This window comes from Meles meles, chromosome X (assembly GCF_922984935.1).
Source record: "Meles meles chromosome X, mMelMel3.1 paternal haplotype, whole genome shotgun sequence".
Taxonomy (NCBI): Eukaryota; Metazoa; Chordata; class Mammalia; order Carnivora; family Mustelidae; genus Meles; species Meles meles.
Window position 1 is genome coordinate 30,628,352 of NC_060087.1, and position 16,375 is coordinate 30,644,726.

The following is a 16,375-nucleotide window of genomic DNA, read 5'->3' on the forward strand; positions in this document are numbered from 1 at the left end:
AACCCTCTTACACTGTTGGTGGGAATGCAAGTTGGTGCAGCCACTTTGGAGAACAGTGTGAAGATTCCTCAAGAAATTAAAAATAGAGCTTCCCTACGACCCTGCAATTGCACTACTGGGTATTTACCAAAAAGACACAGAAGTAGTGAAAAGAAGAGCCATCTGTACCCCAATGTTTATAGCAGCAATGGCCACGGTCGCCAAACTGTGGAAAGAACCAAGATGCCCTTCAATGGATGAATGGATAAGGAAGATGTGGTCCATATACAGGATGGTTTATTATGCCTCCATCAGAAAGGATGAATACCCAACTTTTGTAGCAACATGGACGCGACTGGAAGAGCTTATGCTGAGTGAAATAAGTCAAGCAGAGAGAGTCAAGTATCATATAGTTTCACTTATTTGTGGAGCGTAACAATAAACATGGAGGACATGGGGAGATGGAGAGGAGAAGGGAGTTGAGGGAAATTGGAAGGGGAGATGAACCATGAGAGACTATGGACTCTGAAAAAGAACCTGAGGGTTTTGAAGGGGTAGGGGGTGGGAGGTTGGGGAACCAGGTGGTGGGTAATAGGGAGGGCACGTATTGCATGGAGCACTGGGTATGGTGCAAAAACAATGAATACTGTTACGCTGAAAAGAAATTTTTAAAAAGTGGAAAATATTGTGAACTTGTGGCCTTTTAAAAGTAGTAACTTTTCGGGGTGCCTGGGTGGTTCAGTGGGTAAAGCCTCTGCCTTCAGCTCAGGTCATGATCTCAGGCTTCTGGGATGGAGCCCCGCATCGGGGGTCTCTGCTCAGCGGGGAGCCTGCTTTCCCTTCTCTCTCTGCCTACTTGTGATCCCTCTCTGTGTGTAAAATAAATAAATAAAATCTTAAAAAAATAGTATCTTTTCTAGTTCTAGCTTGAATTTGACCCACCATTAGTCTCATCCTCTCTACCAGATTTACTCATGTGCAAAAATCTGATGCACAACCCCCAATGCCCAGAATTTACTTTCTGAAACATTTTCTCTTCCTTTGTAAGAAATGAACTAGCACTTCTTAGGTAATAGTTGATCTTTTGACCTGGAACATATTATGACTGCCCAAAAATGAAGAAGATTTCAAATGTACCTGGGATAATGCAAGGATTATTGTTAAGTTTGATATAAATACTAAAGCTTTAATATTAAAATAATGGGAACAGCCACTCCAGTTTGAATTATCTTAAGGGGCACAACTATATCCCATGCCCCACTCAAGAATTAATTAGTTGATATCCAGTACCTACAACTTTGACAGCTTTTCGTGACATTTGGATTGTTTCCAATCTAAATACCAGGATGACCATAGCTGTAAACATCCCAAATCTGCTTGGTGAGGCAGAATTTCTGTTTCGTTAGAATAGCTTTGTAAAAGTGAAAACACTCTATCCAAAGAGTATACAAATTTAAATATTTGAATAAAGGTTGCCAAAATTTCATTCAGAAATTTTATAGTAATATACACCATAAACAGTTGTGTATAAGAGTGATTTCCTACCGTTCCCTCCCCAAATGCCTATCCTCTTCTTTACTAACAGAAAGCACATTTCATTCCAGATGTGTTCAACCCAAAACTACATTTCCCAGTGACATTGCACCCGAGAGTGATCAACGAGTTGAAACATAAATGAGGTAGGTCTTCTGGATTTTCTACATTCTTCCTCCTCCTTTTTCTGCTTGGAATAAGGACATAAAATAGGGCTATAGAAGGAATCTTGGAGCTAAAGGAGAACAGGAGAATCAAAATTACTTGCTGAGGATGATGATAACCTTGGAAGTACCAGTTAAGGCCTGGATTGCTACACATGTATGTTATTTTAGATGAGAAAGAAATAAACCTCTATCTTATTAAAGCCATTTATTATATATGTTCTCTTAGGAATCCTTTTAAAAATTATGTTTACAAAAATATTTATTCTTAGTTTAACTTTAAATTCTTTCAGTTCATCTTTACCAGGCTTGTATATTTGTGAGCTCTTTTCTGTCTTATCCAGTTCTAAAGTTTTTATTAAATCCTACATGTAACGACTCACAGACTTGTATTTCTGTATAAGAACTCTCTTCAGAAATCCAGACCCAACTGCTTTCTTGAAATCTGAGATTTTCATTTAAATGTCTCAAAGGATACTCACACTTAGAATCTCCTGACCCTGTACATGTAACCTTCTCCCCAACACTAAGCCCTCCTCTTCTAACATATTTTATCTTCATGAAGAGATATTAATGTGCAATCAATTGCACACATCAAAAACCTAGTTTTCAGTCTGGTATATCTTTAAGATGTATACTTTCTCTGTATTCATCACCACCACTGTAATTCATCATCTCTGAAGGTGCACAAATAAAATGGTGTCACAGATGTTATCCCTATACCTAAATTGTCCCCTTTTAATCTATTCCTAAATACTTCAACCAGTGTGAACTTTTAAAAATGTAAATTTGAACATGTACCTAATACACAAACAACACACACACACACACACACACACACACTGTAAATCAGTCAGTGGTTTCTCATGATTTTCAGATAAAGATCAAAATTGTTAATATGTCCTATAAGGCTGTGCATGTTCTGGTCCCTACTACTTCCCATGCATCATGTGGCACTATGATCCTCCTTTCTCCTCTATAGCCACCGTGGCTTCTTTCAGTTCTATAGCCATGTCATGGTTAGTTTCTTCCCAGGATCTTTGAAAATACTTTCCCCTTCATCCCAATGACTGATTACTACCACTCATTTTTTACTTCTCAGCACAACGAAAACTTTGTCTGGGATCTTTTTTGATTCCATCTCTGAGTCATATCTGGTTTTCTCTCTAGCAATGTGTAATTACAAGTATCACCTTCTAGTACTGTGTGAAATTTTTATCCTTAGTGTCTAATATAGTATCTATTGTAATAGTGGTACACACATAGCTGTCATTAAGTATTTGATGACTAAATTAATAATGAATATTTGTGTTGGCTAGAATATATCTTCAAGTGTTTCTTATAAGAGAACGTGAGTGGTTAACTTTCTCTGTTCTATGCACATAACATGACTGACAAACCACCTGGCATATTAAGTATTTTTTACTTTCTTTCTCAAAATACTGTGGCTTTTACTCAATTGTCTTCTGCATTTATTATTGTAGAAGTTTCTAAAGTCATTTTTTTTTATTCCTTGGAGTAAGACTGATTTTCTGCCTCCTTGATTTTAGAATTACTAATTTTTCTTGAAAACTTTTATAAATTCACCAAGATAAGTATTTTTATACTTTTATACTTTTAACTTTTATAAATTCACTAGGAAAAGTATTTTTCTTGGTAAGCACTTTGTCTTTTAAGTCAAACCTTTCTTCAGTTGTATAATGTTTTCTTAAATCATATTGATTTTCTTTCATTACCTTTTGGTTTTGATTTCCTCCCTGGGGAGATAAATTTTCTCATTCTACCTTCCCCATGTCTTATCCTGTAGTTTGTGATTGTCTTCCTCTTTTTTGTTATTCTGTGTTCAGGGAAAGTGTCCTAGGTTTGTCCTCCAGAGTGTGGATCAGTTTTTCCAACACGATCACTATACTTAATTGTTTTCAAGACTTAATTCCTTTCTTCCTGACTTTGAAATCAACTCAGTTTTGATCATGTTTTCACATAGCTTTCAACAGTCTTACTGAGAACATAATACAGTATCAGTTTCTTAAAACTAATTTCCACTCATGTGGTACATCTTTCTCCTAAAGATTGGGTTTTTGGTTTGTTTTGTGATTGTTGTTGTTTTTGCGACTTGTGACATCTATGAAATAGAAGATATAAAACTTTATCTGCTGTTATATCAGTTTCAGGTCTAAATCAGTAAATTCTCCTTTCTTATTATATAGCTATGAGATTACTATTAAAATTATTTTCTTAATTTATAAAACAAAGAGATAGATAACTGATTAGCCCATCTAGTAGGTGGTGCAAAATAGTTTTTATTGTTGGTTGTTTTTAAATTGTAAGTTTTGTTTTTGTAGTTTAATGCTGTTTGTAATGTTTAAGTTTTCTGGTCTAAGGGAGGATATCTTGGTTTCATTGCCTGGTATGCCCATGAGGTAGATAACTGTTTCTGGATATTCTTAGAAATCCTTTTCCTCTTTGATTAGCAGGTACGGAAAATAACTATATTCTCCAAAGGGCAACTTCCTATAGTTCTTGCAACTCAGAATCAGACTGATTGTAAAAGGAGAGGCATGAATGAGGCAGATTTGGGAGAACAAATGATGCCATTCTTTCTTTTTGAGAGGGAGAGTGAGTCAATTTAACAGATAGATGAATGGAAGTTTGAATGGTCCCTCCTTATCTCTGTTGTCTACTACCTTCTGCTTTATGACCTCACTTATGCTTTAGTAAATAAAAATACTTCTTTGAGCCTTGTGATTAAAGATTCTCAGTTTTCAATGCTGTTAAATGTTTGAAACATTTTGGGATATTTAATGTGTATTCCAGTGGTTGGAGAGCAAAATAGTGGTCATTATCTGCCATTATAATTTGAAAATCCCTACTTAATATCTACAGCATTCTTACGGAGAACGTGATTACAGATTCTAAAGACTAACTGACAAAGACTTTGGTATGTAAAAAAATGTCTATTTTTAGACCACCTATCAGTATTTGAATTTTTGTCTTTTTTTGTACTTTCAACTAAATTTTAAACTCCAATAATATTTTTATGTTTATATTTACTGTTCAAAATAGCAATTAGAATGTTAACATGTACTGTAGGTGACAAAATATATATTCATGGGCAATATCAGATCTTTTGTTTCATTTAATCAACTGTACACTGATTAGTTAACATTTGTGGGAAAATGAGTATGTTTGATTCAATGTAAATTAATGGTGAGGTAATACAACCTAATACCTTATTTTTGTGCAGGTAATTTTTTATTTCAATTCACTATATTGAAGGCAAAACCTCCCAGAAATTAGAATGTAATTTTTATATATATTTAGTGATTTTTCTACACTAACAAACTACCTTTGATTATATTTTTCTCAATAGAAAATGTTGCACTTCTCTTACCAATGTTGTTACAGAACATATCGTAAAACAAAACTTCCATTACTTTAATAATTAACTTAAATGTATGTAACAGTTTTGTGGAAATTATTTAATTATTGAAAATTCATAATTGTCCCCTGATATAAAGTAGATGGAAACATTTCTTTCAAACTTATTTAGTTTTCTGAAGAATTTTGATGGACTAGGTATATGAATAATATATTAACTATAATTTCAGAGTTTTTAAAAATAGATTTTTCATGGGTTAGAAGTAAATGATATTTTTTAATGTATGCTTTATCTGATTAACAACAGAATTTGAAAGGACCTATAAAAATAAACAAGAAAAGTACCAAAATGGAAAGAAAAATTTTATGTTATTTAATTTGTAAGGAGGTAATATATAATAATGACAGGGGGTAACAGTTTTTGTCATTTATTAAACATTAAACTTTGCTAAAGCAGAATAAAAACATAAAATCTAAGTTGAATCTAATATAAAAATAGTAAGATTCAGAACATATGAATGCCTGGGCATGGAGCCTGCTTAAGATTCTATCTCTCCCTCTCCCTTTGTCCCTCCCATCCGGCCATCTCTCTCTCTCTAAAAAAAAAAAAAAAAATTCTTATATTATCATAGTGTTAAATGTACTTAAACAAGTCCCATCCATTCATTCATTCATGTACTTCATTCAGTTTATTAAAAATATATGTATTGAGCAATTACTATGTACCAGGCACATTTATTAACTGATATGTTATAGCAGGAAAATGGAATACAGACAAATATCTTTGACATCACGAAGTTTATAATTTAGTAAGGAAAAGAGAAAATTGGGGTGCCTGGGTGGCTCAGTGTGTTAAGCCTCTGCTTTCACCTCAGGTCATGATCTCAGGGTCTTGGGATTGAGCCCCGCATCAGGCTCTCTGCTCAGCAGGAAGCCCGCTTCCCTCTCTCTGTCTGCCTCTCTGCCTACTTGTGATCTCTCTGTCTCTGTAAATACAGTAAATAAAGTAAATAAAATCTTTAAATCCTTAAAAAAAGAGAGAAAATTAACAAATAAAAAGTAAGATATATGTTATATGTTGGTAATTGTTGGTCAGTTTTATGACTATGGGCTGGGGTGGGGGGAGTGTGAGTCTTCAAATTAAGGTACCAGAGAACTTTATTCTCACCCAGATGAAGTGACAAAATACTTTCTCACCTCCAAATAATTTTGCCTGTAGGCAACCATTCACTATATAGAAGGCAAAGCCTCCCAGATATTAGAATGTAATTTTTATATAAATATTAGTTATATAACCATTAGTTGACCCTTGCATTATTTCACATGCCTTAACAAATGGTTGATGAAGACCCCAGAGTTCTACTTTATGGAATGCAGTATATATACTTTACATAGTAAAGTTTTAAGTACATGTGTATTTAGTGATTCACCTTGGTCAGAGGAAAATTTCAGTATTGTTTCTGTGAAGGTAAAAAAAAATTCTGATTTTTGTGCAATACTATTTCTCAGCGGCCTATGGGGTTTGAGTCAGCTACTAAATATACATTGAAATAACTAAACAAATTGCTGCATTGACTTCATTAGTATTCACAATATGACCTTTGGAACGTATCTACCAAACACAATTTTGGTTTTGGCAGATTTACTATTATTCTGTCATTTCTGAAAGTAACTGGAAAATAGAACCAGTTATTTCTAGAAACAATTTCTAGTTCCTGACATTAAGACCATTTAATCTATGTTCAGAATGCCTGTCATCCTCTTTGTTATTACAGGATACATATCTAATTAATTTAAAGTCTGTATCAGAAAATTTAAATATAACCCAAGGTAAAAGGAGACTAAATTTTGGCCTTATTTTCTTCTTTATGATATTAAAGCCTTTTGAGAATACCCATATGAATTCTTATATTTATATTAAAATGCAAGTTTCTATAATCATGAATACATTATATGGGTCAAATTATGACTTTTAAAAAGTTAAAAATGACTTATAGAAATATAAAATAAACATTTTATTCAACTCATTAACTAATGAAGAAAACCACTAAGATAGTAAAACTGGCTCCAAGAGCATTTCATGAGAAGGAGTTTATATAGTCTAATAAGAAAACCATCTAAAATTTGTCAAAGTAAGGCTACTAAGTCATTATTGTCCTATGGGACAGTCAAACCATAAACATTAGGATTATCCTTTCTATCAGAGAGAAACTTATATTTTAGCAAGTAACTTCATAGTGTCTAGGCTGTAATCAAATAGTAAATAGTAAACTCAAACACAGATATATTCCCTTAGAAAACTGTGTAATTCTAGGTTGAATTTATTAAACAATGTTAGAATTACATTGAAAAGACATGCTGCCCACCTTTACAGCCTTTTTTCAAGTATTAATAATTTTCTTAACAATCTCCCTGTCTTAGTTTGGGCCAGTATAACAAATAAAAGACTGGATAGCTTAAACATTTATTTCTCACAGTTTTGAAGGTTGAAAAGACCAACATCAAGGTGTCAGCATATTAGGTTCTCATGAGGATCCTTTTCTAGTTTGCAATTGGCCATCTTCTTGCTGTGTCTTCATGTGGCAGGAAGAGAGAGATTATCTCCCTCATGTTTCTTCTTGTAAAGGCTCTAATTCCATTAATGAAAGCTCCACCTTTACCTTTTGCATTACAAAAGTCTCATCTCCAAACCCATTGGAATTAGGGTTTCAGCATAAGAATTTTGGGAGTACACAAACATTCAGTCCAAAGCATTCCCTGTTTTGGCCATAAATAATCTCCAAATATTGATCAGAAAAAAAAGTTGGCCTCGTTATAGTTTAAACTGTTTATTTTCACAAATGCAATAAGATGTTAAATAACCCCATAAGATATCTTGATCATGTAGTATTTAACAGATACTGAAGTAAAACTATTACCTTTTGTTTGTAAATTTTCTTAAAGAATCCAAGATTGAACCATTTAAAGGTTTCTGTAAAATCTAGGCTAGGAAGTCAAGGCCAAGAAAATTTCTCCCCTAGATTTTACTGTTGAATCCATAGAATAAGTAAATTCCTCTTTCCTTAAATACGCTGATTCTTGGCCTGCCAGGAAGTGACTATTTCACTGTATAAGCTAGGTACCAGGCCAGTTTCCTATGAAGGTTTTGTAGGCATGAGTGCCTTGTTCTTTAATGGTGAGCTTGCTGTACTTGATTAAAAGTGATTCATTCCCAAGTATAACACAGCAGTTGGTTTTTGGTTACACAATCAACCTTTCCAATTTGAGGTAAAATGGAGACAGATTTTTATGATGATAACTATTACCACAAAAATAAGAAAACTCTAAAAATATTTGTTTCTGAATTATGAGACTTCACTGAGAATTAGATTCCATTTTAAAATGCTTCATTTCAAGGGTTGGGAGCAAGATGGCCAAGCAATAGGAGACCCATTTCAACTAGATAGTTATCAAATTATTCTGAACACCTACAAACTCAACAGAAGATCAAAGAAAAGAATAGTAGCAATTTTATGAACAGAAAGCAACTACTTCCTGGGAGGTAGGATGTGTGGAGAAGTGAATCAGAGGTGATATCTGGGAAGATAGACCACAGGGGAAGGGGTCCTCTGTCAGCGGGCTACTGGCAAGTGATAGAGCAATGGAGCACAAAGTCAGAACATTTAGAAATTTACTCTACTGCAGGATGTCACTCCAGTGGCTAAGCGGGGGTTGGGGGTTGGGGGGTAGAACCCTTGCTGGGACAGTATGGTCTCAGGACCCTCAGGGTCACAGAAAGACCGGGGATGGCTGAGTGTGCCACAGCTCCAAGTATCAAAGTGGGGGAGCTGGCTGCAAAGACAGAGATGAGGAGTGGAATCTCAGCTCAGGTCTGCCTTAAATCATGATCCGCAGCATAGCTGGTCCACTACTTTTCGAGCAGGAACCTAACAAGCAGCAGATCTGGGAGACTTCCCTTCTTTCCCCAGGAGGAGCAGCACAGGAGTGCAATGCAGGAATCTGCTGGGTTTGGAGACTCCAAACGGGGTCTTGTGCCAGAGATAGAAATGCTTGGTCATAGGTCAGATGACCACAGAGTGCAGCCGGGACCAGGAAGACAAAAGTGAGTGACTGCTTTTCTCTGAGGGCTCACTGAGGAGTGGGGTCCTGAATTCTCGGCTCCTCTGGGGCCAGAGATTGGTAGGCCGCCATTTTCATTCTTGTCCTTCAAAGCTGTACTGAAAATGTTCAGGGAACAAAAGCTACTCAGAGCAAACCCAAGCAGATTACTTAGCCTGTCCCCTGGCAAGGGTGGTGTAATTCTGCCTCAGGCAAAGGCATTTGAGAATCATTGCAACAGACCCCTCCCGCAGCAGATCAACAAGAACATTCAGCTAAGACCAAGTTTACCACTCAATGAGAACTGCAACACTCTAGCAATAGAAGAATGCAGCACATAGAATTCTCGTTTTTTTCCCATGATTCTTTATTCTTTCAAAGTTAATTTTTCAAAAATTTTAGAAGACTCATTTTATACCCAAGGGCACCTCCAGGTTGAAAGTAGAGGGCTGAAAAACTATTCACCGTGCTAATGGACATCAAAAGAATGGTGGCAATCCTTACATCAGACAAATTAGATTTTAAGCCGAAGACTATAATAAGAGATGAGGGAGGACGGTAATCATACTTAAAGGGTCTGTCTGACAAGAAAGTCTAACAATTTTAAATATCTATGCCCCTAACATGGGAGCAACCAATTATATAAACCAATTAATAACAAAATCAAAGAAACACATCAACAATGATACAATAATAGTAGGGGACTTTAATAACTCCCTCACAGGAATGGACAGATCATCTAAGCAAAAGATCAACAAGGAAATAAAGACTTTAAATGACACACTGGACCAGATGGACATCACAGATATATTCGGAACATTCCATCCCAAAGCAACAGAATACACATTCTTCTCTAGTGCACATGGAACATCCTGCAGAATAGATCACATCCTGGGTGAAAATCAGGTCTCAACTGGTACCGAAAGACTGGGATCATTCCCTGCATATTTTCAGACCACAATGCTTTGAAACTAGAACTCAACCACAAGAGGAAAGTTAGAAAGAACTCAAATACATGGAGGTTAAAGATTATCCTACTAAAGAATGAATGGGTCAAAAGTTTAAAATAGAGCTACCCTATGACCCAGCAATCACACCACTGAGTATTTACCCTAAGGATACAAATGTAGTGATCCAAAGGGGTACCTGCACCCCAATGTTTATAACAGCAATGTCCACAATAGCTAAACTGGAAAGAGCCTAGAAGTCCTTCAACAGATGAATGGATAAAGAAGATGTGGTGTGTGTATATATGTGTATATATATGTGTACACACACACACACACAATGGAATATTATGTAGCCATCAAAAAATGAAATCTTGCCGTTTGCAATGACATGGAACTAGAGGGTAATATGCTAAGCAAAATCAGTCAATCCGAGAAAGACAATTATCATGTGTTCTCACTGTTATGAGGAATTTTTGAAACAAGGCAGAGGATCATAGGTGAAGGGAGGGAAAAATGAAACAAGAGGAAACCAGAGAGGAAGAAAAACCATAAGAGACTCTTAATTTCAGGAAACAAACTGGGCAAAAAAAAATTGCTTCATTTCTTTTTATAAAAGGGTAAAAAAATTGAGGGTAAGAGATCTTATATGATAATAAAAAATGCTTCATCTCTTTTTATAAAAGGGTAAAAAAAGTTCTAAATTGAGGGTTTAAGATCTAGAAGGAAAAAATGATTCCTTGTATATTCATCAGTAAATAGAGTATTAAAACAACATCAACAACATTCCAGACAAATAACCACTAATCAGATTTTCTCATCAGTTTAGTCAGTCCTGAGTAATTAATTCTTGTTCCCTTGGACCTTGGATCAGCAGTCTGCCTCCATGAAGTCATCTTGTGAAATAGTCTTAAGCCTAATTCAGTCCTCTAGCAAAGCTATCCTCTTGGAAAGACTTCTAAGTGATATAAGCTTGACAATCTTTAGTCAAGAGTCTTTTCTTTCATATATCAATAGTTAAGATATTTAGTAGAGTCCTTGGGTCACAGAGACTAACCTTCTTTGTTGAATACAAGAGTTCTAACCTGTGCGTCTTCAAGTAAAAATCAGAGAAAAGTAAAGTTCACCTACAGATGAGAATAAATGGCTGTTGTTAATTTATTACAGTAATCAAGAGTATCAAACTGGAAGTGAGCTATTAGAGTGTACAACCCAATACTACTTCATGAGATCCTAATCCATTGTCATTTGAGGATAGTAACTAAATATTATAAATAATGAGCACATTGACAAATACCCAGGGCCTTGCTGTGAAATGTAAAATCTCTTAAATTATAAATAAATATTATAATATTTATAGAGACTCTATAAAGTCTCTATAAATCTTCATCAAAGTCTTCATCAAAAAGAGATGAAGCATTTTTTATTAACATATAAGATCTCTTACCCTCAATTTTTTTACCCTTTTATAAAAAGAAATGAAGCAATTTTTTTTGCCCAGTTTGTTTCCTGAAATTAAGAGTCTCTTAATTAATTATAATATAAATATTATAAATAATGAGCACATTGACAAATACCCAGGGCCTTGCTGTGAAATGTAAAATCTCTTAAATTTTATATATAAATCATTTTATGTGGAGAAGTAACTTAGGTAAGGATGAGCTTCTTTATTTTTTTGATTCTTTTTATTCATCTTATTAATCTTAATCTTAATCTTAATCTTAATCTTAATCTAAACATCTTATTAATAAATGTGGAACAGACCAAATAACCTTAATTTTTATAGTATTTTTTTCTTGTTGTCAATAAGGAGAGGGGAGAAATCTTTGTGATTTTTTTTTTTTTTAGGGCCTGCTGGGAAATCGCAAAGATATTTTTTAGTGTAAAGATATCTTAATTTTTTTAAATTAAGGGTCTGATCTTGGGAAGAAAAAAATCAAAACAGTTATCAAAGGAGATTTAGATGCTTGATTAAGATAGCATGAGGGGTACCTGATTTACAATATTTGCTTATTTATTTGATCCAAATGGCAATATAGTGTCTTAAACCAGAAAATGGTGACAATGGTTGTAAGAATTTTAGCTCTTTAAAAATGAGCACTTTTTGTTCTTTTAGCTTTTAATAATCTGTAAAACCACGGCCTATAGGCCTAGTCATGAGTTCATGGGTACAGTTCATAAACTAAGAATAGTTTTTGTATTTTCAAATGTTTGAAAAATTTAAAATAGGGAAAACATTCTGTGAGATATGAAAATTCAATGCTTATAATATTGAATACAGCTATACTTGATTCTTTATACCATTGGGGAGGAAAAATTTTTCTCTACCTTTTAAGATTCTCTTGGCTGTTGTAAGAATTAAGTTGACGTAAGATAGATTGAAAGAAGAAAATCTAATTTAATTCTGTACATATGAGAACTACAGAAGAATGTAAGGCCCACGGACTATCAGGCAATTGAGACTTATGCACCATCCAGAGCCAAGAAGAATGGGATAGAGGTCTGGGGATTCAAAGTTAAGTAAGATAATTCAAAGGAAAATTAAGAAGAGTAAATGTTTAGTAAAAAAAAAAAAGTTTGCTGGCTATGCCAAAGCAATGGGACACAGAGAGGAATTTTATCAAACATCCTTTGCTATGTTTCTCTTGTCTACCACACCTAATTCATATTATAGCTTCATTATTTATAGTGGTAGCTCTCTCCTGGAGGAAGTCTTCTATTCTTTTAGGCAGTTAGTGGAGAGGCAAAAAAGAAAAACTTATTGGGTCTTCTGTTTATTCAAAATAACATAAGGAGCTCCTGGGAGACTCAGTTGGTTAAGCATCTGATTCTTGATTTCAGTTTTGAGATTGAGCATGTCAGGCTCTGTGCTGGGCATGGAGCCTGCTTAAGAGTCTCTCTCTCCCTCTCTATAAATAAATAAATAAATAAATAAATAAATAATCAATCAATCTAAAATAATCAACATGCCAAAGAGATACTGTGGGAGGCTGTGATAAGGCTTGAGACGAGGACCAAACCAGGCCCTGACTTGTGTCTCCTTTAAAGTCCGAATAGCCTAACAAGAGGTTTAGGACAGAAAAGTTGAGTAGCACTGAGAAAGGGTCTGTGCTATGTGTTGTGTGCTTGCCAACATGGCTTCCCACATGTTTACTAGTTAGATGAGACCAAATTGGTTGGGGTCATAAACTCTTAACTGGTCCTTGCTGTTCCAGCACAGCTCATAAATCACTTTCAGGTTTGCTGTTACTTCTGGTATCAATATGGGACAATTGTACTAACATCAGCCATTGCCTGCAGGTGCACCTCGTTCGTTTCTCACTAGTTCTCACAAGAAACCAGAGGGTCTGCAATTAGACCTTGAGAAGTAGGTAATGGGGAAGTCCGGAGGTTTTTTGTGTATGCAGCAAATTTTTTTGTAACCAGATGAAAATAATTACTGTTGGCTATATAATGCCTCACTGCCATGAATAAAGTCGGCACTGTTGGACATCCTCCTCAGTGCTCCTCCTGCCCCCATCTCTTTGTCTCTCAAGTCTTTTTCTTTCACCATCCTCTTACCCTCACGTTCCTGATCGACTTGCTGCACTGGCCGCGACAAGATACATTTTAGGGTGGCACATTTCTCCCTTCCACATATTGTCAATGGCTACTTTTCCACTATAGTAGCAGAGTAGTTGTGACAGATCTTTTTTTTTAAAGATTTTATTTATTTATTTGACAGACAGAGATCACAAGTAGGCAGAGAGGCAGGCAGAGAGAGAGGGAGAAGCAGGCTCCCCGCTGAGCACAGAGCCCGATGTGGGGCTCGATCCCAGGACCCTGGGAGCATGACCTGAGCTGAAGGCAGAGGCTTTAACCCACTGAGCCACCCAGATGCCCCTAGTTGTGACAGATCTTACAGTCCTTATAGACCTCAAAGCCTGAAATATTTAACAGATGGCCCTTTACAGAAAAAATAATTGCTGACTACTGTTCTAGAACTCGATAGTCAACACAAAGCACTGAAAAAAATTTTTTTTACAGATTTCATTTATTTATTTAACAGAGAGGGAGAAAGAGAGCACAAGCAGGAGAACAGCAGGCAGAGCAGGCAGAGGGAGAAGCAGGCCCTGCCAAGCGAGGAGCCTGAAGTGGGACTCGATCCCAGGACTCTAGGATCATGACCTGAACTGAAGGCATCTGCTTAACCGACTGAGCCAACTAGATGTACCAAGCACTGAATTTTTTTGAGTGAGCAGATTACACAGAATCAGCTTTTTACTCCTCCTTGTTAAGACTTAAAATTTTAAGATCAATTGTCATTTTTTTTTAATATTTTATTTATTTGACAGAGAGAAATCACAACTAGGCAGAGAGGCAGGCAGAGAGAGAGGAGGAAGCAGGCTCCCCGCAGAGCAGAGAGCCCGATGTGGGGCTCGATCCCAGGACCCCGGGATCATGACCTGAGCCGAAGGCAGAGGCTTTAACCCACTGAGCCACCCAGGAGCCCAAGATCAATTGTCATTTTAACAAAAAGAAAACCAACTAAAAGATTCACAGCTCCTTTTTTTTCTATAAATTATCTTGTGAATAAGCTCATTAACATTGAGCAAAATTTGTCAAAATGTTAATACATTTCAACTCTTCTTTTCAGTCCCATTATTTCTAGTTATATAAACCAAGACTAAATTTCCTTACTGCAAAGATTCCACAGCTTTCTCTATGGATCCAGGATTTATCTTTTGAATCAGACACCTTATTTTACAGACTTCTTTTTTCTTTTCTTCTTTTTTTTTTTGATAAAATACATTCCAAAAAAAAAATACATTCCATTACCTTGCAGACACGTCTGGGCTTTTCTGCTATTATTACTGTAATAGAGTCTCAGTTACCCACAGTAACTTTTAACCAAATTAACTTCTTTTTCACAAAGTAAACATCCATCATACAAAATAATTAACAGATGAGCAAAACTCATGAATCCATATAAAAATCTTGGAAAATCATGTATTATCATCCATACTACTTTGTACGTAATCACTACTTTATAAGAATTTTGTCAAAATTAGGGCACCTGGGTGGCTCAGTGGGATAAGCTTCTGCCTTCAGCTCAGGTCATGACCTCAGGGTCCTGGGATAGAGGGTCACATCAGGCTCTCTGCTCAGCAGGGAGCCTACTTCCTCCTCTCTCTCTGCCTGACTCTGCCTACTTGTGACCTCTCTCTGTCAAATGAATAAATAAAATCTTTAAAAAAAGAATTTTGTAAGAATTATCAATATAGTTTAAAATTTTTCACAATTATAGTCAGTATGTAGAAATAAATTTGCTACCTGATCAATAAGCCAATAAAAAAGTTTGTGAATTTCAGGATTATTAGTCTCTTCATGAAAAAACAAACAATATAATAAAAAATAAAATACATTGCATTATATTTAACACATAAAAATTTGAGAAAAGTCATAAAATTGTTTTGAAGCCAGTCTAATTTGTATGAAGATTCACTTTGAAAATGTGAACATAAACATGTTCACAGTTTCTGTAAGAAAAATGTCTTTCTCTTAGTTTCAGCTTCTTTATTTCCTGTAAACATTTAGAAATGTTAGATATAGAAACACATTTATAAATCTCTATAAACCCATTAAAATAAAGCTCCATTAATTTTGGAGACTCTGTGACCTAATTCATTAATTCTCTCTGGAGATAGAAAAATATTTCAGATTACAATAGACTTTTCTTAGTTAAACACCCCAGCAGTAGAGAACTTATAGCTTGATTTCTCTACTTCAGCCATAAGTCAAAAATAAATGTAGACACATATAAATGTACCTTTTCAGGTATCAAAAGACTGTTTTGGTGCTATGCTAAGTTGCAACAGGGTGACTTTTTTGATGGTGTGACTAAGAATGCAATTGGCAAACTTTCTTTTATAACTTTCATGGAGTGGGACTAGCAGATGATAAAGAGATACCCACCACTGGGTCCTGCAGGACAGGGAGCTGAGAAGCCAAAAGCTTGGTTGCATTCTAAGAAGAATAAGAGATAATATCCTTTGGGAAACCCCCTGATATTGGACTGAAAGAAAGCAAAATATACCACCCTAAAATATGTCTCTTTAGCATATTAATTATTTTAAGCTAGTTATTTTTAAGAAATAGTAGACACAGGTGAAGCTCTGAAAACTGAGTAGACCTTAATCTTTTGTAAGAAATATTTACATTTATAAGGGAAATCTCCACTTGTAAGGGTCACTCTTTCTCTGTATCAGGAAGAGAAGGTTGACTCTAAACCTCTAG